The following is a 26322-nucleotide window of genomic DNA, read 5'->3' on the forward strand; positions in this document are numbered from 1 at the left end:
GCAGCGTGTAAAACAGTTTGTTTGTCGCGGATAATTTGCCTTTTACTTTTACACAAAGACAATTTCCTGTTAGATTGGCCTTTGCACTGACAATTAATAAGGCACAGGGCCAAACTTTCAAAAAGATATGCATGTATCTGCCAAAACCAGTTTTCAGTCACGGACAGTTGTATGTTGCTCTCTCCAGAGTTCCATCTTTTCATTCACTTACTGTTGTATCCTCAAAACCACCCCTTTTAGACAACTGTGTCTTTCCGGAACTGTTCAGCCATCAATAAATGATTATGCGGCGTATGCCTGAAGGAATACGTGCGAGCGAGCGACATACACACATATACAGGCGAGCGCGAGAGAGCGCTGGACGCATAAGAATAATAATACTTCATTACATTGATATACCGATGTTTTCAGTATTCAAAGCGCTATCCGCACAGGGAGGAACCGGGAAGAGAACCCAAAATCTTCCACAGTCTCCTTACTGCAAAGCAGCAACACTACCACTGCGCTACAAGGCAGTTAAAGAATGCACTGGGCTCGATTTTGTTTTCACTTCTGTTTACAGTGATCGGGTCTTAGCGTGCATTATTGCAATGTTACTTTTCTTGGTGCCTTATTACATTACAGATGTTTCACATGTTCATTTTTTCCCTGTGCTTAAAAGATATTAAAAAAGTGTTTCTCAACTGTGACTCCGGAACAACTCAGTACGCAAGCTATATTAAGCATCAACAACGAAGACTCGCTACACTTTAATGAACAAGTGCTGAAACTTATCCCTACCGACGAAGTAACTTTCACCAGCGTGGCCTCTATCGTCACAGACGATCTCGCTTTCAGTCACGGACAATTGTATGTTGCTCTCTCCAGAGCTCCATCTTTTCATTCACTCACAGTGGTATCCACAAACCCACCCCATTTGGACAACTGTGTCGTTTAGGAAGTGTTCACCCATCAATACATAATTATGTGGCGTATGCTAACGCCGCGGGTTAGCTAGTGTACAATATTTTAATATATTTCTGCTTGTCAATTAAGTACAAAACCCACTCAATGAATATGCACAGAAAAAGCATAGTGCTTTGAGCAGAAAATGCACACACTCAAGTTTTCCAATGAACAATATGGCATTCCACTAGAAAAAAAAAATATTAACAGTACGAGGATGATGTAGTAGTAAAACTTTTAATTACATTGTTGGTATCTAGCATCCTCCATAACATTATGACTTGAGGCTTCCTGTATACAAAAATAACTGGAATCTTGTTCTTCTTTCAGCTGCTCCCGTTAGGGGTTGCCACAGCTGTTTCTATATCTTCCTGTCCTCTGCATCTTGCTCTGTTACACCCATCACCTGCATGTCCTTTCTCACCATATCCATAAACCTCCTCTTAGGCCTTCCTCTTTTCCTCTTACCTGGCAGCTCCATCCTTAACTTCCTTCTCCCAACATACCCAGCATCTCTCCTCTGCACATGTCCAAACCAAGGCAATCTCACCTCTCTGACTTTGTCTCCCAACCGTCCAACCTGAGCTGACCCTCTAATTTACTTGTTTCTAACCCCGTCCATCCTTATCACACCCGATGCAAATCTTAACATCTATAACTTTGCCACCTCCAGTTTTGTCTCCCGTTTTTTGGTCAGTGCCACTGTCTCCAACCCATATCACATAGTTGGTCTCACTACTGTCTTGTAGACCTTCCCTTTCACTCTTCCTTGTACCTGTCTGTCACAAATCACTCCTGACACTCTTCTCCACCCACTCCACTCTGCTCTGCTTGCACTCTCTTCTTCACCTCTCTTCCACATTCCCCCATTACTCTGTACTGTTGATCCCAAGTATTTAAACTCCTTCACCTTTGCTAACTCTATTCCCTGCATCCTCACCATTACTCTGACCTCCCTCTCATTCACACACATGTATTCTGTCTTGTTCCTACTGACCTTCATTCCTCTCCTATCTACAGCATACCAGTAAACCTCCGATTCTCTAACGAATCGCAAATATCTATCTATCTAAACACATGGCTCTGTGTGTCATAAAATCGTCGGAGGGATGACAGATGATGGAGGGTGGGAGTGTTGTGGGAGGCTATGGATTTAATTAAATACATATATATGTATGTATATGAAGGCACGGCAATCAGTCTGTGTTTCATACAATCGTTGGAGGGATGACACACGATGGAGGGTGGGATTGTTTTGGGAGGTTATGGATTTAATGAAATACATATATATGCACGTACATTAATAAATATATTGTAATTACAATAGAAGTATAATCGTTATTAATGTTGTTGAGTTGTCGCACATATATGTATGAAATATATTTCAGTGTAGAAGCGCGTTGTAGGCGCCTGCGTTCATTGTGTCTATCCATGCGGGATCGTGTGTGTATTTCCCTTAGTTCAGCTGTTTCGTTTTGGAGCCGTGACTCCGTTAGCCATACGTCGTTTACTGTTCTGAATTATAATGGCACTAACGTTTAATGCGGAGCGCTCGTTTATTGTGTTTATCCATCTGCTTTTGTCTCCGTGTTTCTGTGGCTTATTATTACTGTATAGGCGCTTGCGTTGTAGGTGCCAGCGTACATATGCTGTGTAGTGTGGACGTGTGGGGTTTCCGTTCTGTAATACTGGAATGCGATTGAAATATGCGCTGAATATTGTCGTTTGTGTTGTTAGTTGGTTTGAGCCGTGACTCGTTTCGTTTTTGAGCCGTGACTCGTTTCGCAAGCACGTTATAGGCACGCGCGTGGACCTTTGCTTTGAGCCGTAACTCCTTTCGCAAGCGCGTTGTAGGCGCACTCACAGCATGGACCTTTGGTTTGAGCCGCGCGCGTTGTCACAGCATGGACCTTTGGTTTGAGCCCGTCAATCCTTTTGTTTATGAGCCGTGACTCTTGGTTTGAGCTGCGCGCGTTGTCATAGCATGGACCTTTGGGGATTCCGTACATCCGGGGATGCCATACATCTGGTGAGCCATGCGATTGAAATATGCGCTGAATATTGTCGTTTCTGTTGTTAGTTGGTGAGCCCTGCTCCCCGCGGTTTGAGACGTGAATCCTTTCGTTTTTGAGCCGTGAATCCTTTCGCAGGCACGCGCTTTGTCACAGCATGGACCTTTGGTTTGAGCGTTGTCACAGCATGGACCTATGCGGTGGTGTGGGCGGTCGCGTCCGGGTGGCCGTACAACCTGGCGTGCACGCTTTACCTGAGGTGTAGTTCACAGGTCGTAGTCTCGTTTCTGTGTTTTCTTTGGTTTGAGCCGCGACTCCTTTCGCAAGGACGTTGTAGGCGCGCGCATTGTCAGAGTTGGTTTGAGCCGTGACTCCTTTCGCAAGCGCGTTGTAGGCACGCGCGTTGTCACAGCATGGACCTTTGGTTTGAGCCGTGACTCCTTTCACAAGCGCGTTGTAGGCGCGTGTGTTGTCACAGCATGGACCTTTGGTTTGAGCCGTGACTCCTTTCGCAAGCGCGTTGTAGGCGCACGCGTTGTCACAGTTGGTGTGTGCCGTGACTCCTTTCGCAAGCGCGTTGTAGGCGCGCGCGTTGTCACAGTTGGTGTGTGCCGTGACTCCTTTCGCAAGCGCGTTGTCAGTACATCCAGTGAGCCCAAACCTTCGGTTAGTAATATGGATCTCCACCTCTCAGGGGAGTCTTCAACCTGATCCCTACTCTTGCTAGAGATCACAATGTCATCCCCAAACATCATAGTCCATGGGGACTCCTGTCTAATTTTGTCTGTCAACCAGTCCATCATCATTGCAAATAAGAAAGGGCTCAAATAATTGGAATTAGACAAGAATAACAATTAGACAGGACAGACAACACTTTACTGTAGGAAGGTATTATTCACAGTTTTCTTTCTTTGTGGGCGGTAAGATGATGTCATGCTTAACACCATAGCGGCAAATAACAGAATTGTGTGCATATGCCCTGTGACTACCTTCAACTGTGCACTGGAGGAAGGAAAATCTGTAATATATGGATACTGTACATGGTTCAATACACAAAACATACCTGCTACTTTTGTGTATTTTCCTAAGGAAGTTATCCAATATACTAGTTAGTAAGAATGCTTTAAAATCCAATGTGTGCTCTGCATACCTGGGAAGGCATCTATCAGTACAGAACAAGCAGAGACTTCCCACATCACTGACCAAATCAGAGATAAAAATGGTCAGCATGGTGTCACATTTCATCCTCAGGAATCCAGCTTATTTTGCTGGAAACTCATGTTTTGTTACTGACTATGTGGCGTCTTCATGTTCTCTTTCTGTCAACAAGGGATTTTAATAGGGCTCCAGATAAAAATTAATTTCAAGGAAGAAGTGGCTCCTAAAAGAAAAAAATCAGGAGTCAAAAGCTTTGATTTAGGTGCCAGATAATGTGTAAAATATTAATATTTTAGGCTCTTACATTTCTAACCCTGTGCAGTACATCTATTCCCTTGTGCTTTTGTGTCTGTTTTGATGATTTGGGTAACTCAATATCATTATAACTTTCAAACTATGTACATTAAGAACAGTGTATTTTACTCAGGCTCTAAGTCTGTGTCACTGACCATCAGAATGCCAGTGTAAGCAGGCCATCTGATGTAATTTAGTCTTCCTTTGTTTAAAGTGAGCCAGCGTTTAACACAGGGCTCAGGATCAAACTGCTCAAGTGATGAGCCTTCTGTGCTGATCATGACTAAATCGTCCAAGGTTAAGACATTGAGTTTAGTACTTTTGATTTTATTCTGATCTGTGCAGAAAAGCCACGTTCACACTGAGCTGCTGAAATAGGAACAACAAAGCATGATCTCAACAAGATGCAGAATATTGTGGAAAACTGACAAGATTACACAGAAAGACTCCAACAAACCTTTAATCAGTTTTTTTCACCAGTCTCCATTCCATCTGACAAAACATGACTTCTTCAACAGGTGTCAAGTAATAAACTTAATTATAATTACTATTATTATTAATATTTTACTAAATCTGTGTTTCCATGTTTCTTTGTTGATGAGCTCCCATTGAAGAATTTATTGGTAACAAAACATAAAGTGTGCACGCCAAAACAACTGAAGAAACAGCTGATAAGTGGCATTTTTCTATACCATTTTAACAAAGTTTCTGTCTGCCATCAATCACAGAACACTCTGGTAAAATAACAATAACATGTAATACACCTGCTACATTAAAACACAGAATTCATGACATTGCTATGCATGAAGAAACAGCGGGTGGGCAGGCAGCTTGCATGTGCATGTTTATAAACGGACAGGCTGGCATTTTGCTGGAAGCATGTGTTAAATCAAAAGAGAAATGGTGAGCAAAGATGTCCAAATACGCAACAACCGTATCTTAATGCAGTTGCACACAATCAGAAGAGACAATGACAAAGGGCACAGGTATCTCATAACAACAGGCCAACATGATGGGCAGATGGCTTTTTAGTGTTTTACAGGTCTTCATTGCATATTTAGCCCTTCGTTCATCACTCTGGCACAAGCGTGACCAGCTTCTCCTTGAAACTCACCATACGGAATACATGGCTGCCGTGTTAGTTGCGCCGCACAGTTAGAAACATTTGTCTCTCCAAGTCTGACATCATTTTTGCTGCGAGGCCCTAGCGTGGACATGTCCAGTATAAACCAGCCTTTAGTAGAATGCAGCTCATGAACCACCAAAGGTGGAATCTTGCCCTGTACCTACACTTACAGTGGGTATAGAAGAGAATCACCCCTTCGAAATATTCCTTTTTTTTTTTTTTTTTTTTGCTTTACAGTCTTAAATGAAAACACACAAACCAATATTTTTTCCAGCTTTACTTACTCAATGCAATCTATAACGTCCAAGTGAAAGATATAACAGCTACAGTTCAGAAGAATTAAAAAAAATAAAAAACAAGAAATACTGAGATTAATAAAGGATCACCCCCCTCCTAAACAATATTTGTAAACCCAATCAGGTGTAAGTAACCACCATTTCCATTGCAGACCATGGTTACTAGCTTCCACCTGTGATCGATTGTAATCAGTGTGATTAGTGAAGCATAAAAACAGCTGTTCCTGGAGCATTCCCTTGCTTGGTAGTGCAACTGACAGCAAACAACTGACTGTGGGTGGCAAGTCACTTTCAAAAGATCTCAGGGATATAGTTGAGGACAGACATAAGGCAGGAGATGGACACAAAAATATCTCAAAGGCTTTATCAATCCCAAGGAGCACAGTAAAGTCCATAATAAAGAAGTGGCAAGTGTCTGGTACTACTAGGACCCTCCCTGGATAAAAGAGCAAGGAGGAAACTGGAAAGAGAGGCTACCAAGAGGCCAATGGCCACTTTGAAGGAGTTACAGGATTTTATGGCAAAGAGTGGTCATTGTGTGCATGTAACAACAATTTCACAAGAGCTCCACAATTGTGGCTTGTTTGGGAGGGTCGCAAGGAAAAAGCCACTTCTCAAGAAAGGCCAAATTAAGGCTCATTTCAGCTTTGCCAGAATGCACCCTGAAGGTTCTGATGCCAAGTGGAAAAAGGTCTTATGGTCAGATGAGACCAAAATCGAACTATTTGGCCTCAATACCAAACGGTACACCTGGTGGAAATCCAATGCAGCTCACCATCCACAACACACTATACCTACAGTAAAGCATAGAAGTGGCCGCAGGGCCTGGGGCTCTTGTTAGGGTAGAGGGAAAAATGCATGGGGAAAAATACCGTCAAATTCTTGAGGATAACCTGCTACCCCCTACCAGAAAGTTGAAGATGGGCAGAATGTTCACCTTTCAACACGAAAACAACCCGAAGTACACAGCAAAATTGACCACACAGTGGCTGAAGGAGAAAAAAGTGAATGTCCCCGTGAATAGGCCCAGTCAGAGCCCAGACCTATATCCCATTGAAAATCTCTGGAAAGACTTGAAGATAGCAGTCCACTAACACTCACCATCCAATTTGACCGAACTTGAACAGTTCTGTAAAGAAGAGTGGGCAAATATTACTCAATCTAGATGTGCAAAGCTGATAGAGAAGTACCCCAACAGACTCAAGGCTCTCATTAAAGCAAAAGGTGGTTCAACAAAATATTGACATTGGGGGGTGATCCTTTATTAATCTCAGTATGTCTTTTTCATTTTTTATAATTTTTCTGAACTGTAGCTGTGATATCTTTCACTTGGATGTTATAGGTTGCATTGAGTAAGTAAAGTTGGGAAGAAATATTTGTGTGTGTGTGTTTTCATTTAAGGCCATAAAGCAAAAAAAATGGGAATATTTCGAAGGGGATGATTGTTCTCTATACCACTGTATATTAATAGCACATCCACTCAACAATAAAAAATAGACTTTTCCATCTGTTACAATATAATTAGCTTAAAGTTTCAATGATTTAATTCGCTACTGGTGAACTAAGTAGAAATATTAATCTCCAAAGCCTAGTCAAAGTCTGGACCTCTGCTTAAGATGTGTATGTGAGGTTTAATTAGTGATTATAAAGTGGTGCGGCATTACTGTGACTGTGGATGTGCAGACGACTGAACCCTATGACAAATCTGCACCTTGTTATTTTCTTCCATTCATGCCGTGCTGTAGGCTTAGACCCCAGTGTTAGTGGTCGACAAAGATTTGGGTTAAAGGAACACTTCACACAAAAAATTATTTTTTGATATGTCACTTACTACATGTTGTTTATAGAGATGCTAGAAAAATTGTTAATTTCATGTTTGAATAATGAACAGACTAAGTTGCTGACATACAGTAATCCCTCACTTATCGCGGGAGATAGGTTCCAAGGCCGACTGCGATAATTGAATTTCCGCAAAGTAGGGACACTATATTTATTTAATTATTTAACGTGTATTTGGACGTTTTTAAACCCTCCCTGTATTGTTTACAACCCACCATTTACTCTATTAAAAACAGGGACAACTGCTAAGCAATATGAAATCAGTAGATAAGTTTACACTTACTGTATAGCGAAGTACACGTAGCAGCTTGTAGGCGGTCATGACGTCGTCGACCTTGTTGCAAAGATTCCTAAAGCAGATTCCATCCAGACTACTGCCTTATCACGTCCACTTGCAACTTGTTTTGCACCCTGGTTAAAGGACACTGCGGCCGTAGATCTTATATGCTTTTCCTCCTTTTTAAATAAAAAGAATCGGTGTCCTGCAGCGGTGTAGCTGTTCCCTTCCTTCAACATATCCAAAACTTTTACCTTTTCTGCAATCATTTGCATCTTCTGTTGGTGCTTGGACACGGCCCCTGAAGCATTAGCACGTTAATGATGAATGAGTGAGATGAGACTTCCTGGTTAATGCAACACTCCGTCGCTGAGCCAATCAGCAGCACACAGGAACTTAACTGCGTGCTCTGATTGGGTAGCTTCTCAGCCATCCGCCAATAGCATCTCTTGTATGAAATCAACTGGGCAAACCAACTGAGGAAGCAAGTAAAAAGACCCATTGTCCGCAGAAACCCGCGAAGCAGCGAAAAATCCGCGTTATGTATTTAGATATGCTTACATATAAAATCCGCGAAGTCGTGAATCCGCGAAAAGTGAACCGTGAAGTAGCGAGGGATTACTGTATTGGGATTCAATGGGGGACTAGCAATGTACAAACACAATATAAATATCAAAATGTCTATGAAAAAAATATTAATCTCCTCATTTCACATTATATGTCAGATTTACAGTCATATGCTCACAACATCCCCAATTCGTTTATTTTGGATAAAATATGGTTAAATTTACCACTTCAGGTAAATTCTCTAGTGAAAGATATGTGGACCATTACACTGTTAACTGTAGAGTAACTATGTACATACAAAGAGTTAATTGATTTCAGCATTCATTTTACCTAGTGTTTCATCCCATCCACATACAACAGATAATACAATCTTTACAAAATACCCCAAAAACATAGAAATTGACAGAGAACAATCATGCAAAGTGAAATGCATGTCAGACTGAAACCAATTAAAGAATATGAAGGTACTATTGAAAGGAATCAATCAAACAAATCCAAAAAAATAAAATGCCTTAGGAAACAGAATCCCAAACTAAGCAGCAGTCAGTATAAAATTACACAGAACATGTAGAACATTAAAAAAAAAAAATAAATAAAAAACAAAACACACAGAAAACACCACAAGGGGGCCAATAAGGAAATTTCCTGAGAAAGGCTGCAAGGAATAAAAACCTATACAATGAAAATCTATAGGTCTATTTTTCATGCAAACACCTAAATGACAGAGAGAGGGTTAGTTTCAACTTTCTAGTATATTTCTTAAGAAATGAATCCTTGTGGGTAAGTGAGGAAAGGACAAGAGAGTGAATTCGCTCTCCTAGAGAGATGCCTATAAAGAGAGAGATGGGGGCCCCCCAAAGAGAAAGAGAAAAAAAAAATAGTTCAGACATTCTCCCAGAGGGGGATGATGACTCAAGCATCAAGGCAGAGAGAGACAGAGAAAGAGTGAGTGAGTGAGAGACTGAAAATGTTCATGTGCAAGAAGCAGCACTCCCAGACAAGAATAGACAGAGTCAAATCGAGATGAAGAGAGAGCGTACCTTAAAATGTGCATAAATGTGTCCCCAGAGAGCACCTTAAAACGTAATATGAGAAATGGGAGAGAGTAATAGAGCACAGCAAATGAGATGCAAAGATATCAAACAGCCTGACCAATGAACTGACCCAGCTGCCACCAAAACTTTCTTGGAAGGATTCGCCATGTTTTGTGTTCAAAGTACCTATGTACTCATTACAGGTATGTCAAAACCCTTGAAACATCACAACAGGGTGGTATTTAACCTGTCTGAATTTCAACTCATTTTGTAATAAAAGGACTACTGCAAAATGCTCACTTTTGTTTGGTGAAGGTCATAATTACTATCATATCCAGGAACACTGTGGCACCTATTGCACAGAGGTATCAGGAGTAGCAGTAAGTTTAAGGAAAAATAAAACATACGCTTTCTGTAAAAATGCAAGTGTCTAAATTTGTACAATTAATTTAGATGTGGAGAACAGGCTAACGTTTCAAAAGTTTGAAAAAAAGAGAACAAAACAGGAAATTATGAAAGGAGGAAGTAGGGAACATATGTCAACAGGAGTCAAAGCTACAGAATGTGAGGAAGTCTGACTTAAAAACCAGTTTTCACAAATCAAGTGAAATTAGATTCAGAAAAAAGGAAAACATTTTAACTAAACAAATGCATAAAATGGTAAAAAAAAATTATATCAACTGTCTGTCTACTGTATAATGAATACATTTTTACAACTATCAAAATTAATCACACACAGTAGAAACAACCTTGGACTAGGAATTTATGAGGTCACAACATGAGAAGTGAGATGCAGAACAGAGAGAAATACCAAAAAAAATGATAATAATCATAACTACAACGTCTCCAATAGAGACATAAGTAGTATCGACTTTTCTTGTAAGGGGCTTGGTTTTATTAATTCTGGTACTAAGTATGTTAATTATAAAGAAAACTGATAGATAGATAGATAGATAGATAGATAGATAGATAGATAGATAGATAGATAGATAGATAGATAGATAGATAGATAGATAGATAGATAGATAGATAGATAGATAGATAGATAGATACTTTATTAATCCCAAGGGGAAATTCACATGCAAACAGGCAAATTAAAAAGTGCGGTACACCATCAACAAAGTCTTCAGACAGCCATTTAAAGTGAAAGTGGACAAAATCACAATACAGAAAATAAAGGAATCTCAAGGACCCAGCAACTGACTTCAAGGTACTGGAAGTGTTTACAGATAAAACATGCCACATACAAATACTAATTGTGTAGAGCATAACATAAATATTCCAAACATTGCCTTAACTTTATAATTCATATCTGCATAAGGGACACAAATATTGCTTTTGTAAGTCAAAGTTCTCCAGCTGTATACTTTTGTTGAAAGGCACAAGGTGTAATCAGCAGGCAGTGTGTCTCCAACAGCAAGCAACAAACACCAAAACCCTGTCTGGAGCTGATTAACCAAGGGCACATAAAGATAGTTAACATGTTTCCAGACAGCCTTGCGTGCATCCCTATTAATGGACATTGTCACTACACACTTCCACTGCTTTAGCATCAAGGCATACAGTGGATTCTAACAATCTCCGATAAAAGTAAACTTGTGAAGTTAGGGACAGCTACTATGTACATTATACAGTATTTGCAACAACAACTGCACTGACTACATGGTGGCCCTATTAATCAGGCAGATAGAACAATGTTTCATAACATGCCGAATTAATGGGAATATTTAAAAATATGGCAATTAACAAAGGGAAGCACTATTTTGAATGTAGGCCACTGTCACTTTCATTGCATGATTAGGATTAGGAATAGAGCAACATATATACCACACAAGTAGAGACTTGAGGTGAAGCAATTAAGACAAAACCTTGCAAGGTGTTCAGGGACACAAAAGCAATGACAGATGCACTTTTCTAATCATTCAGCACAGTAAATCACATTAACCAAATGGTGCATTAAGGCTTTACAATACCTGGAATACACATGGGCATCTTAAGTCAGGGAAATACAGTAAATGTGCAGGCAATATGTTAAAGCCTCTTTTACCAACAGCCTCATGTGAACTTTGAGCATTACAAAATCTAGTAAAATGACCTTGCATAATATACATTTGGCACAGACACCATCATATTCAGCTTCAGACATGTGAAGTGGCCCAAGAATACAAAGGATTTCAACATTCTCTTTCATAGTGACCTTAAAACTCATCTAGCCATAATGGCACAAATAGCAATCAATGGAGATATTGCCAAGAAGCAAATCTTCACCAGCAACCTGATACTCCTCCACCATGAACAAATAGTACCTCATCTTTAATTACCTTTTTCCTCTTTTTGCACTTTTTTTACTGGAATGCTTTTGTCTTTCATTTCTTTGTACTTTCTGTCTCCATAGAAACCCATTTCCGCTCCCTCCGTACTGTATCTTTGTCTCCTTTGCTTCACTCCTCCTTATCTCATTCATTTCTCTTTCATCTCTCTGCCGCTTCTCTTCCTTTATTCTCCACCTTCCAAGACTGTTGCTTTTATCTACCCTTCTCTTTCATCTGGCATTCACCTTCCTCTCCCCTTCAAACCTCACTTCGTTCCACTTCCCTGGCAAGAAAAGTTCAGCTTGCAGACACAGGGTTTGTTCCTTCCATTAACCCAAACTGCACGATAGCTTTATTTACAGAAAACACCTGAACTTAATGCAAAACAAATGTTTTTACCTGCAAGTGGGTCTTGCTCTGAAATATAATTCATAATGTTTTTATTGTGAGCAGCATTTGAAACTGCCCTATGATATAAACATTCCAGTCCTGCTTTCTTCTTGGCTTATTTTTGGCACTTACATATTAGCACACTCAACATGATTACTTTTTGCTTGAGGACAGTGGGGAATAGCTTTCTCCAATTTAACTAAAATAAAGCAGGTATCAAGACAACCTTACAACCTTCAATCCAGTATTTTTGTGCAAGGGAGATCTGTGATCCACTTACATTCACCTATCATATGGCCTATTTATCCCCTATTTTACAAATGTATTAGAAGTTGAAATCACCAACAAATGGTGGCTCTGAGGCTAAGGATCTGCGCTGGTATCCTGAAGGTTGCCAGTTCGAATCCCCGTCACTGCCAAAAGAGATCCTACTCTGCTGGGCCCTTGAGCAAGACCCTTAACCTGTAATTGTTCCAGGGGCGCTGTACAATGGCTGACCCTGCGCTCTGACCCCAAGGGGTATGCGAAAACTAACAAATTTCTAATACGAGAAATCGTATAAGACGAAATAAAGAACAAAACAAAAAACAAAAAAACAAAACAAAATTAAATTTTACAGCTTTTTTATGTGGCAAACCAGATAATACAAGGTTATCAAGGTAACTATAATAGCAAGGAGAATGTAAATAGTAAGGTGGAAAGATTTAATACTAAAGTGAGGGCTGCTGTTGACTTAGTTGCACCTGAAAAGACAGTTAAAAAATCTTCTAGCATTGTTATACCATGGAAGACCCAAAGAGTGTCTGATTTAAAGAGAACATGCCATAGAGCTGAGCGTAAATGGAGGAAAACTAAACTAACTATTGACTATGAAATATTAAAAGTTAAAATAACAGAATACAATAACACAGTCCGTCTTGAGAGGCGCTGCTATTTCTCTAAGATTATAAATAACAATGCTAGTAATCCCAGAGTCTTATTTTCGACAATTGATCATCTGTTAAACCCAGGTAACTCAAAGGAATGCCTCCTAAGTACTTCCAGTAAAACCTGTGAGGCTATCGCTGTATTTTTCAATCAAAAAATTAATGATATTAGAAATAACATAGTATATCTCCCCAACACTAAGGATCCTCCTAAACCCCAGTACTCCATAATAAACAAATTAAAGTCTTTCACTAGGATAGATTTACCTGATTTACATAAAATAATTTCTCAAATGAAAACCTCCACCTGTGCCCTTGACCCAATACCAACTAATTTTTTCAAAGAAGTATCGGGCGTGCTTATTGATAATGTTCTTGACATAGTAAATTTGTCATTAGATACGGGGGTCCTCCCAGACTGTCTTAAGACTGCGGTAGTTAAACCCCTACTTAAGAAAAATAATCTCAATCCCTCTGCTCTTGAAAATTATAGACCCATCTCTAACCTGCCTTTCTTAAGTAAAATTCTAGAGAAGGCAGTCATTATACAATTAAATGAGCACCTCAATAAACATGCTATTCTTGATAAATTTCAGTCAGGTTTTAGAACAAATCACAGCACAGAAACTGCACTTGTTAAAGTAGTAAATGACTTGCGGGTAAATGCAGACAAAGGCCATTTATCTGTTCTCATCCTCTTAGATCTGAGTGCCGCATTTCACACCATTGATCATAATATTCTTAAGAATCGCCTTAGTCAATGGGTGGGCCTCTCTGGCAGTGTCTTAAATTGGTTTGAATCCTACCTGGCAGGGAGAAAATTCTTTGTTAGTTGTGGTAATTATAACTCAAAGACACATGATATTCTATATGGTGTTCCACAAGGCTCTATCCTGGGTCCGCTGCTCTTCTCAATCTACATGCTTCCATTAGGTCAGATTATCTCAGGGCACAACGTGAGCTACCACAGCTATGCTGATGACACACAGCTGTATGTATCAATAGCACCTGATGACCCCAAATCTCTTGATTCGCTAACACAATGTCTAACCTGTATCTCAGAATGGATGAATAGTAACTTTCTCAAATTAAAGAAAAAAACGAAATCCTAGTGATTGGCAATAATGGATACAATGAGGCTATTAGAAATAAACTGGATGCATTAGGATTAAAAGTCAAATCGGAGGTAAAAAGCTTAGGGGTAACCGTTGATTGTAATCTGAATTTTAAATCGCATATTAATCAGATCACTAGGACAGCATTTTTTCACCTAAGAAACATAGCAAAAGTTAGACCTCTTATATCATCGAAAGATGCAGAGAAATTAGTTCATGCGTTTGTTTTCAGTCGGCTAGATTACTGTAACGCACTCCTCTCAGGACTACCCAAAAAAGACATCAATCGTTTGCAATTAGTGCAGAATGCAGCTGCTAGAATCCTTACCAGGAAAAGAAAATCCAAACACATTTCTCCAGTTTTGATGTCACTACACTGGTTACCTGTGTCATTCAGAATTGACTTTAAAATTCTGCTTATGGTTTATAAAGCTTTAAATAATCTCGCCCCAGCTTATATATCGGAATGTCTGACACCTTATATTCCAAATCGTAACCTCAGATCCTCAACTGAGTGTCTCCTTAGAATTCCAAAAGCAAAACTTAAAAGAAGTGGTGAGGCGGCCTTCTGCTGTTATGCACCTAAAATCTGGAATAGCCTGCCAGTAGGAATTCGCCAGGCTAATACAGTGGAGCACTTTAAAAAACTACTAAAAACACATTATTTTAACATGGCCTTCTCATAACTTCACTGTAATTTAATCCTGATACTCTGTATATCCAATTCATTATAATAACTATTCATTCAAAATCTGTACTAACCCCTACTCTCCCTTCTGTTTCCTTTTCCGGTGTCCTGTTGGTGGTGGCGTGCGCCACCACCATCTACCCAAAGCACCATGATGTTCCAACAATGATGGATGGATTAAAAGCCAGAAGTCTGTATGACCATCAGCATCAAGTGACTCCGTGAAAAACCCGAACTACAAAGAGGACTTTTTCATTTATGTTAGGTAGAATGCCCAGAGGGGACTGGGCGGTCTCGTGGCCTGGAACCCCTACAGATTTTATTTTTTTCTCCAGCCTTCTGGAGTTTTTTTTTGTTTTTTCTGTCCACCCTGGCCATCGGACCTTACTCCTTTCTATGTTAACTAATGTTGTCTTATTTTAATTTCTTATTTTGTCTTTTATTTTTCTTCTCTTCATTATGTAAAGCACTTTGAGCTACTTTTTGTATGAAAATGTGCTATACAAATAAATGTTGTTGTTGTTGTTATCCAGAGCAATAGAAAGTCAGTAATCTGAATATAAGGTAGGCTTAAAACAGCTTAAGTTTTTATTGCCATTTTGTTTATGTTTATTTATTTATTTGTATGGTAGGGGAAATAATACAATGTTTTTGAAAAGAAGTCATTTGAACAGCTAAAGATAGCTAAATATTTCCACTGCACTTATAAACACAAAGGAAACAAAAACATCTTTCTTCACATCATTTTGTACATTAAACAAGCATCAGTTCTGTTATGGTTTTACTAGGCTTACTGCTAACAAAAAATTACTTTCATTAAGACCTACAAATTATTACAACCACCCATCAATTTCTTTACTTAATGCACATATTCCAGTACAGAGGCCCAAGACACCAGTCAGTTCCAGCAACTTTACAAAGTAGTAGGAAACAACACTGAAATGAACACCAATTAATCACACACCAACCTCAAGCACAAACACATACCTACTCACATCAAGCAAAATTATACTCAGCAATCAGTAATAAAACTTCAGACTCAAGATGAAATAAACTTTAACCAGTGTTCATCTATTTAATATCCCAGGAAATTGTTCTAAAGTCACAGCATAGTGCCAGTGGGTGACCCAAAATCTGCAGGTTTAAATTGAGCAGACATCTGAAATTCTGCATCCTTTATGGACTGGAATGTACAATCAGGAAAAAATAAAATAATTAATAAGTGATTAGTATTTAGTTAGAAATGACTGCTAGCTAATTGCTTCACAGATTATTAAGACACAAGGCAGCGATTCATTCACCCTTAATAAAAACTCATTACATTAAGCGCAAGACAATAACTTAAACAATGTTCATAGCATTTGGTCACCCACCATTTCCTACTCTGCACAGACACAGAAGGTTAGAAACAAATTTTTATTCATATATCTAAAACCTCACTCCACTACCAGATTCCTCTGCTGCTGCATTCCATCAAATTAAACTTTGTAAGAATCCCAGTTAGTAAGCCAATTAAGACAAGATATCTGTGTAATTACATTTGGAAACACGAAAAATAAAGTGCAGGAAATATCAGAGAGAGGAAACACTCAGCCATCTAACTTTTGAGTCCTCACCCAAACCCCCACCTATCCCTCAGAGCTGCTCAAGTATATATTTTCCTGACTTGGAGTGGTTTAACATCTTCTTAGACAGTGGCAAGAACTGGTCAGAGATGGCATGGGCTATATTCGGCCAGCAGTACAAGCACAGAAAGATCCAAATTAAATGCCTCTTGGGTAACATTATTTTTGTTTATTTGTGCTTCACCACTAGCAGATTAGCACAAGGGTCCTTGAGGGCCAATGTGTCTGTTCTTTCCTCACAGAGCACTCAAAGGCTTAATTGTCTGATTAATTGAGCAGGGCATACACATCTGTTTAGCTACTTCCTTAAAGTTTTTAAGACCACCACAACAAAATGTGCAAGAGTGTGGGAATAATTTGGAATCTCAATTCAAACTAGGAGATTAGTAGCAGTATGCAGCCTGGCCTTCCCAACAAATCTTTAAAAAACACGATTTTTGAAACTCATGAAACCAACTAGTGTTGGAATTGATAATCATTAATGGTATAATCATCTACTTACAACTGTAGTAATAAAAACAAAAAACAGGCACAGGCACTGCTAAAGTGAAATACCAGTATGAGAAAGGCTGCAGCATCTTTTTCACTTCCCCATACGAACAACCCCTCATACTTTCACCCCTCCTCTTCCCACCAAAAGCAAAGCAGAAATTGAGAAATGAAATGAATTTAACAGATCAGGAGGGGGGTAGCATTTCTCTACTGCAGCTGGGAGAAAAGCAAACCCCTCCCCCCCTTATAAAGAAGCTGAACTATTCACAAACAGGAGAGAGACTGAATGGAGGAGGAGAAGAAAATGGAAGCCTAAAGAAAAACAATGAAAAGAAAGCAGCAGTGAAAGGCAGGCAGAAAGAAAGAATGAATGGAAAAAGAAAGAAATACAGGAGACGGGAGCTTTGAACAGCAAAAGAACTGAAAAGAACTGAATGCATGGCTTAGGAAAGAAAGGGCCTTGTACTGAATTGCTGCAAAAAAAAAAAAAAAAACTAAGTTAGAACAAACCTTTTGGTTTAAAGAAAAAGGTGATATTTAGAAGTAGTATGGCTGGGTCATCTTAATAATCAAACAGGAAAGGTATGATGTGAAGAAGGAAAAAAAAATAGATTTCTACTAAGATTTAACATTTTAATTGAAAACTCAAATGATTCATTCTGGGCGAATCAAGTCTGACTTCAATTGCACAACAAATTAACAAAGCCTAATTTGCACATCCTTATTTTACAAACTTGCTTTTTCAGCATCTCTTTTCGTGCCTACAGCTGGAAGAGAAGAGAGGGACACCTGGTATACTTGGCGTCAACTTTGGCTCAAAAGAGAATAATTTTTAGGAAAAAATAAAATACCACGTACACGTGCAGAATCACACAAGCCTGAGGGTGCACTTTACACAAGTGTAGACCAGCACATAGCCAAAGTTAAATCACAGTCCTGAAGTGGCTCCAGTCCCAAACATACAGATATACATCCCTCTGACAGATATGGTGTGAAAAAGTTTTCATTGACAGTAAAATCTGGAAAGTGACATGATTTGTATTTCAGCAATATGCACCAAATAGCATTCAACCTAGGCAAAGAAAAATACCTGGCACCTTGGAGTTCACCAAATAATAAGACATTCTGGGAGTGTCAAAAACCTGTGTCTTGGGATAGAGATTATCATAATGTTTTTTCTAACTATATCTTTGTATTAATTTTAGACACCTATTTTCTGAATCGACTTTTCTCTTACAGAGTCACTGGTGGCTGCAACCTATCTCAGAAATGCTGAGTGCATAGCATGAATAAACTATGGATGGAATGCCAGATAGTCAAAGGGCACACACACACATACCGGATCAATAAAAAGTTCCACATCACCCTAATAAGCATATCCTTGGGATGGTTAAGGAAACCAAGTCACACGGAGAAAATCTGCAGGAACACAGGAAAAATGTGCAAACTCCACACAGCCAGCACCAGGCCGATAATAGAGCCTTTGATTGCTCCACCACAATCCATATTAAAATTGAGCTAATAATTAAAATTAGAGAAACTGAATACAGTAACTAGGATTTGAGGTTAGAGAACAGATCATTTAAATTCCTTAAGTAAGTTTAAACACCATGGGTATTTTCAATTAAAATGATTTAAAATATTGAAGTGGATTTAAAAGAGAAAAAAGCAAGAGTGCTGGATAAAGGAACTAATGTGTAACAGCAAAAATTCTGAAATATGACTGGCCATGATTCAGAAATATGTTCATAACTGGAGACCCTGTGTTTTTAAATGCTGTTACCTGCTTTACCACTTATTTTCCTGTCTTTGAATCTAACAAACTACAGCATTTATGGAACACTCCACTTCAGCCTGCCCATCTAAGGGAAAAATAAATTAAATCATGTTTCATTATAAAGTCATTTCTGCTTAAATAACCTCAGGAATAAAACACAAATGAAAAGAAAAAAAGTGTGTCCACTGGATATGTTGATTGTGCAGTACTTACAGAAGATGGCTGGACACTTTTTAGCACTTTTCTAGACAGTCCTTACCAACCTCTTAAACTTGTACAAGCACTTAATGGTTCAAACCCCAGTGAGGCATGTGAACAAATCTAAACACAAAGCTGTGCTCTTGATACTACAGAACTCTCTTTTAAAAATTCAATTTTATGGCAAGTATCAAATACAACAGAGAAATTCCCATTCAATTAAAATTAGAATACAAATTACTTTAAAGAAAATGACTCTGAAGGGCTTCATTTACAGAACAAATTGCTGGAATGTTTGATTCCACTTAGCAAGGATAATCACTTTTCACTGGTAACATACAATTTAGGACTACTAAATCTTTGCCAAGATGCTCCTACAACAGTATGTAAAAACAGCTGGCATAGTGGCAATTATATGCACTTTTTAATATCGCTATAAGGATCAATGTTATAACAACAAACACAGACTAGCTATACATTTCCTACACTCTCTTTCTGTTATTGCATTCAGGCTATAGTCCATTTATCACTGGGGATGTTCCAAAAGCAACCAAACCACTTTTAAAGGTTAATTGGCTGGACAGAAAGTCATTAGACTATGAAAACAAAGGTTTGCAGAATCTTGAAATGCAGTCAGTCCCTGTTAAAAACATTTAATGTAACTGGTTTAGAAATAACAGGTACACCTTTTGTTACAATCTGTATTTTTACTACAAAACAAGATAACGTTAGATATGGCAGTAGACAACTGTAGTCAAAAGCAAGCAGCATATTTCAGTTTAAGTACTTGGGACTAGGCGTGCTAATTTTTTCATGTAAAATAAACTGGCCTAATAAGGATATAATAACTGCATATCACTGAATGCAATGGTGTATTTCTCAGATAAAAGGAACTGTGTAAGTTTTTTGTGAATTTCCCATTGGGATTAATAAAGTATCTATCTATCTATCTATCTAAGTTGGTGATAGAGAATCTGAAGGAAAGGTTTAAAAAATGAAGGTTCAAGAACAATGTAAGAGATGAAGTGATAAAAATGTATAAATTATGAAAAGGAACGAGTATTTGAATTTCTCCCTGAGCACTGTTGTTCACTAATCAATAAATAGAATTTGCATGACATCAACCTGACAGTGTTAAGAAAATGATTCCTTAATAATTCACTATCTCAGCAAATTGAAACTTTAGTGGGGCAGCCATCAAGTTAATAATAACTTTGAAAGACTTGCAGAGTTTGGTGGGTCAATGTGTAGTACAGGACCATCAGCAACCTGTATCAAGAACACAATCTAACACAAATATTTAGTGACAGTGGCATGCAAGAAACCAAAACTCAAAAAGAATCACCTGACGTTTATCATAAAGACTCATAAAGACTAAGAGTAAACCTGATAAGTTCTGAAAGCAAGTTCTGATTGCGCTTCATAGCCAGAATGCAAAGATCTACATTGGGCAAAAAACCACACTGTTGCCAAAGCTCCAAGAAACACTACATCTAAAAGGAAGTACAGCAGCAGTACCATGCAGTAGCAGTAGATATTGATCTCATTGAAAGGAAAAGGGAAAATTAACTGGAGGTGAAGGAAAAAAGGGCAGCACATGATACCAGAACTGTAAGTGAGTTTACTTTATCCACTATTAAATACAAGACCAATCCAACACTGGAGTGCTTCACAAGTACAAAACTGAATGATTCAGAGTGGCCACGTTAAAGTCAAGAACTGTGCCTAGTTTCGACTATACCAGCAGGGGATTCATATGGTAAGTGAAGGCTGGACTGTCTGGTCTGATTCCACAAAAAAATGCTACTGTATTTGAAATTTCTGAAAAACTTAATGCTGTCCAAAACAGAAAGATGTCAGAATACACAGTGCATTGCAGCTTGCTAAGTATGTGGCTGCGTAGCTGCAGACCGGTCAGAGTGCCCATGATCACCCCTGTCCACCACCAAAAGTGACTACAATGGGCATGCGAGCATCAGAACTGGACCATGTAGCAAAGAAAGAAGGTGGCCTGGTCTGATGACTCGTATGGTCTTTTAGATCATGTTGATGGCCAGGTGTGTTGCATTGCTTAACTGAGGAACAGATAGCAGCAGGGTGCACTATGGAAAGAAGGCAATTTTAGGAGTACTGGCATTAATGTTGACATGTAACATCTACCTAAAGATTGTTGCAGACCACATGCACCCCTTTGGCAATTGTATTCCATTAGGGCAGTGGCCTCATTCAGCAGGATAATGTGTCCTGTCACTTAGTAAAAATTGTTCAGGAATGATTTGAGTAACATGACAAAGAGTTCAAGGTATTGACTTGGCTTCCAAATTCCCCAGATCTCAACCTGATCAAGCATCTGTGGGATGTGCTGTAAAAACAAGTCTGATCTATGGAGGCCAACCCTTGCAAATTACAGGACTTAAAATATCGGTTACTGAAATTGTTGATTCCAAATACCAAAGTTCACCTTCTGAGGTCTTGTGGAGTCTCGAGGGTCAGAGCTGTTCTGGCAGCAAGAAGGGACCTACACAATATTAGGCAGGTGGTTTTAATGTTGTGGCTGACCCATGTATAATCACTTCACCATTTCTTTTTTTTTCCTTTAACATATGAGTAAGCTGCCATTAACTGGGCATTAATACTTTGGTAAGGCACCCTACATAAAATCATGCAATAAAACAAAAATGTGTGGTATTTATTCTAATAAAATGACAAAATTTAGAGGAAGTAAAATAAAAATACACTGGATACTAGGAAAGAAATGGGACATCTGCATGCATGAATAGCTAACACTATTGAAAAAAGAAATATATTTCTTAGCATAATAACAGTTGTTGTTGGTGTTATTATATAAATATGACATTGTGCTGCTGTGGACAAAATCAATGTGAGGCACAGAAAATAATAACACATCTCCATAAGTTTAGGGTGATGGGGGCCTGAAGCATATCCCGAAACACTTGTCTTAAAGTACAAATTGGTCTAAGACCCTTGCAGTGTATGGTCACACTCATTTAATGCCAATGAACCTAAAATATGCATCTCTGGAATATGGAAGGAAAATTAGGTCAGGATTCAAATCCAGTCTACTGGAGGTGTGAGACAGCAAACTAACCACTGTGCCACCCAACAGTATTAACATGTATAACAAAAGTAATCTAACTAGAAAACTACACTTTGATTGTTATAGTGCTATTAATAGCATAACACAGGCTAATCTCATGGATAGTATGCAGTCCATGAGGCTGTCTGTTCAGTCCGGACAACTGCTTAGCACATGACCTCAATTAATTTACTTAAGAAGCAAGTGGACACATTTCTGAAATTCTTCTGTATACTTATTGCAATCACAATATATTTTTAAGACACTTATCAGCCATAGTGTTCAAATTTAGCTAAAACAAATAATCAAAATGTAAACAAAGGTAAAAAAAAAAAAAAACCAACAACAATATATTAAAAATTAAATACCACAGTAAAGTATGACAAAAATGATTTGAGACTGACTAAAAGCCTATCCCAATAACAAGAAACACATTCAGCACAACTTAATCTACGTGCATCCTAAGATTCCAGAGCACATAAACTCTAGAGAAAGGGCTCTCGCCTACAATGTCTGGTCTCATCTTTAGTATGTTAAAGGTACAGTGCCAGGAGAACCTAAGACATTACCCAATGCAGTGGGATACTGACAACTCCAGTACCAAACCAGGATTGTTTTAAAAGTACATGGTAAACTTTTAAAATCAGTTCTAAAAGGAATAGGAAGCCAGTGGAGAGATCCCATGTTATGTGTCATCATACTCACTGTAGTCCGTTTCAGAGTTAGAGAACAAAAGTAATCCCAGTAAATAAAAACATTAACAGTACTACAAAAACAACACCAATCCTGACAATTGTTATTAACTTCAAAATAAGAGATGATACAACAACCCTTGGGAGGAAAAAAGTTTGAATTACAGTGCATATGCACAACCAAAATCGGGAGTGGTCTCCCCTAGACTTTCTTGTATACTCAGATATTTGGATAGATATTTGAAGAGTAAACCGCAAGAAAATAATATTTTTATATTATGTACATTAAAGAACCATCAACAACAAATCAAATTAATAATATACTGAACAATTACTATAAATGTAAAGCTGGATGAAAAAAGTACCACTTCTGGTTAGTGGAAATAGCTGAAAAGTTGATAGAAATCTACGTTTTGTACCTAATACTGTACTTGTATGCAAATTTTGATTGACCAAAGTGAAAGCGTACTCAAGTTATCATGTTTACATACACACAGACATAATTCCAAAAATTGTATTTTCAGACTCAGGGAGGTCTAAAACGTCAAGATTCACCAAAATCTCGAGGTTGAATTTTTGGATGATTACAATACTTTCTCTATACTTAGTATATGATAAAGTAAAAAATTGACTTAAGAAAAACAAAGTTTTTAACATGTTTTGTCTATTCATAAATACTTCTTACTTGCTCAACTCATACTGTTTGATAGCTATATTGTTTTGTATTTTGTCTGGTAAATGATGGGTTTAAGTTGTGTTGTCTTGAGTTGGTACTGTCGTGTATTCCACGTTTTGCACCTAACCAAAGTAAATTCTGGTATTTTTCACATGCTAGCAATAAAGTGACTCTGATGTTTCCTTTGTTTTTATTTTTAACTTTTTCAATTTCCAGCATGCAGTTAATTCAATTAACACTATAATTTTTCTAACACAATCACGGAACTACTGATTCATATGATTAAAATACCCATCTGATTTTACTACCAAGGTACACAATGGATGGTGCAAAAGTGGCATCACGATCGTCCCACTGTGGGCAATGGAATGGTCCACCATGATGGCAAAAAGGAAAGACAACAAACTTCCAAGATATTAAATCCCATCTAGCCAAGTCGGTAAATATATTCCGGAGATTGTAATAAAAATGCAATTAATATATTCTCACTGTCTGCAGACACGGAAGCGAATAACCGGATATAATTCGAAGCAGTTACAAATCTAACGCAGTGCCCAGTGCTTAGCGGGCGACACCGTGAGCCCCCTCCGCTGTTGTCCGAGCGCCACTCGTATTGTTTTCCTCTCCAACTTTCAACACAAAAAAGTTTTTCGCTTTGCAGAGAGCGCAACAACAGGGTGTCACCGAGGAACTCGGGAGGTGCCCATGGCGAGTGCCCGTTATGGGCGACCTGCTAGCCAGCCAGTTAGCCGCTTTTCCTTTTTTCTTTCTTTAGTTTCTCGTTCATCCTCTCCATTTCCCCCTTTTCTTTTCATCCCCGAGACGCCATCTGTTTGTAGCAAAAGGGAACGTAGAAGGGAAGGAAAAGACGACATATTGGCTCAGGCTGGCGACAGACCGCTCGCTCGCGACTCGCTTTACAACACAAACTGACCAAGGCAACTCGAGAAAGCGGATCTGGGAGAAGCCCCGAGGCCTCCGGCGTCCCGCGGCAAGTGTTCGTGCGGCACTGTGCCTGCATCGGTTACGCCGTTTAGACTTCTGGCCTAGTACTCAACTCCCCCTTTACAACTCACGCCATCTCGTCTTTTTAATTGCTTTAAACCCACCCGTTGAGACACTCACCGAGGTGGCTGTGATGCTGGTGGCTCGGCCGCGGCACCCCCGGCTCTCAGTGAGCGTAGTCCCCGGTCTCCGCCTCACTCGGCCCGGCTCCTCCCGGCTGACGGACTGCCCCCCTCCCTCTCTTTCTTTCTCTCTCTCGCGCGCGCTCCCTTTTTGCAGGAAGAAGGGAATGAGATAGAGGTGACGTGAATGAATAAACAGCTCCTCCTCGCCACTAGAGAAAAGAAGAGGGGGGAGAGAGAAGGAGAAAGGAAGGGGGTGCACGGCATCTGCTTTCCAAACACAGTCCGCTCTCTTACCTTCGTTTTCCTTGCTTGCTCTTTCTATTCAGGTGGCCCCTCAAACTTTTAGCCCTTCAAAAGGGAAAGAACGCTGACCCAGGGACATTCGAATGTGGTCGTTCTTGCGCTTTCGAATTCATACTTCTCGACAGTAAAACAAAAAAGGAACACACAGCACATTCGATGAAGAAAGACACTTGCTGATCATTCGGGCTCCAGCAAATGAGATTTGTCACCTGTCGCCGCGGACCGAAACTCATGTTCGTGCCATCTTTAACATGTGCAATAATATACTACATAAAATAGTTTTGATTTTAAAGAAATAATTCTCTTTCATAACGGAAACGTGACTTGAGCCACAGGTGCAAACTCCAGCCGCATAATAAATGACAAGTGTGACATAAGGTAATTTAAAGCTTCACCGAGTAGGGAAAAAAGCTTAAGGATATTCATCTTGATTCCCCTCACAATCTCGATCATGATCTACCCGACCAACAAACACCAGTGTGTGAGGCTCATAGACTGTGTGTCAGAAATGGCGATGTTGATGTCTGGGGCACCTCAAAGAACAGTCCTATCTCCCTTCAGATTCACCCTCCACACAGCACAGTACAGGAATTCTCGGATGACTCCTCCCTCTTGGGTTGTATTCATAATGTAGATGAGTCGGAAGCTTGTGGATGACTTTGTTTTGTGCAGGGAGAACCATCTGCAGCCAAACATCAGCCAGGCAAAAGAGTTGGTGGTGGATCTTTGGCATGCCAAAGACCCTCTAAGGGCAGTCATTATTCAGGGGAAGGACATGGAAGCTGAGTAAAGCTACAAGCAACTGGGAGTTCACATAAACAACAAACTAGACTGGTCTGACAACCCAGCCGTCATAGGCTGTAATAATAATGGAGATGAGTCTGAGTACAGGAGGCTTGTGGAGGATTTCATCTTGTGTTTCAAAGAGAACCATCTGCAACTCAGCTTCAGCAAGACAAAAGAGTTGGTGGTGGACTTTCAGGCCTGCAAAAGAATCTTTGAGACCAGTCACCATCCTGTTGGAGGTCTTGGAAGTGGTTCCGAGCTTCAAGTAACTGGGGGTTCACATGAACAAGAAACTGGACTATTCTGACAACACACTGGTGCTGTACAAGAAAGGCCAGAGCAGACTGTACTTCATGAGGAGACTCTGGCCTTTTGCTGGGTACAGCAAGCTGCTGGAAATGTTTTACCAACCAGTCTGTAGTTGCCAGTGTATTGTTTTATGTTTTAGTCTCCTGGGGAAGCAACTTGAGGCCAAATAATGCAAAATGCCCAAACAAATTTGTCAAGTAAGCCAGCTCCATCACAGGGTTAACCCTGGACACACTTGAAGCAGTTGTGGAAAAGAGA

At 39.3% G+C, this 26322-nt stretch overlaps 1 protein-coding gene across 1 annotated transcript in view; it reads right to left on the reverse strand.

Moving 5' to 3' along the window:
* znf710a (zinc finger protein 710a) overlaps positions 1 to 24931 on the reverse strand; it is a 79009-nt gene extending 54078 nt beyond the window's left edge. The window contains exon 1 of the mRNA XM_028823915.2: positions 24662 to 24931. The gene's annotated coding sequence lies outside the window, so the exon portion shown is untranslated. The remainder of the gene's footprint in view (positions 1 to 24661) is intronic.
* Between the last annotated feature and the right edge of the window lie 1391 nt (positions 24932 to 26322).

Source organism: Erpetoichthys calabaricus, chromosome 17, assembly GCF_900747795.2.
Source record: "Erpetoichthys calabaricus chromosome 17, fErpCal1.3, whole genome shotgun sequence".
NCBI lineage: Eukaryota > Metazoa > Chordata > Cladistia > Polypteriformes > Polypteridae > Erpetoichthys > Erpetoichthys calabaricus.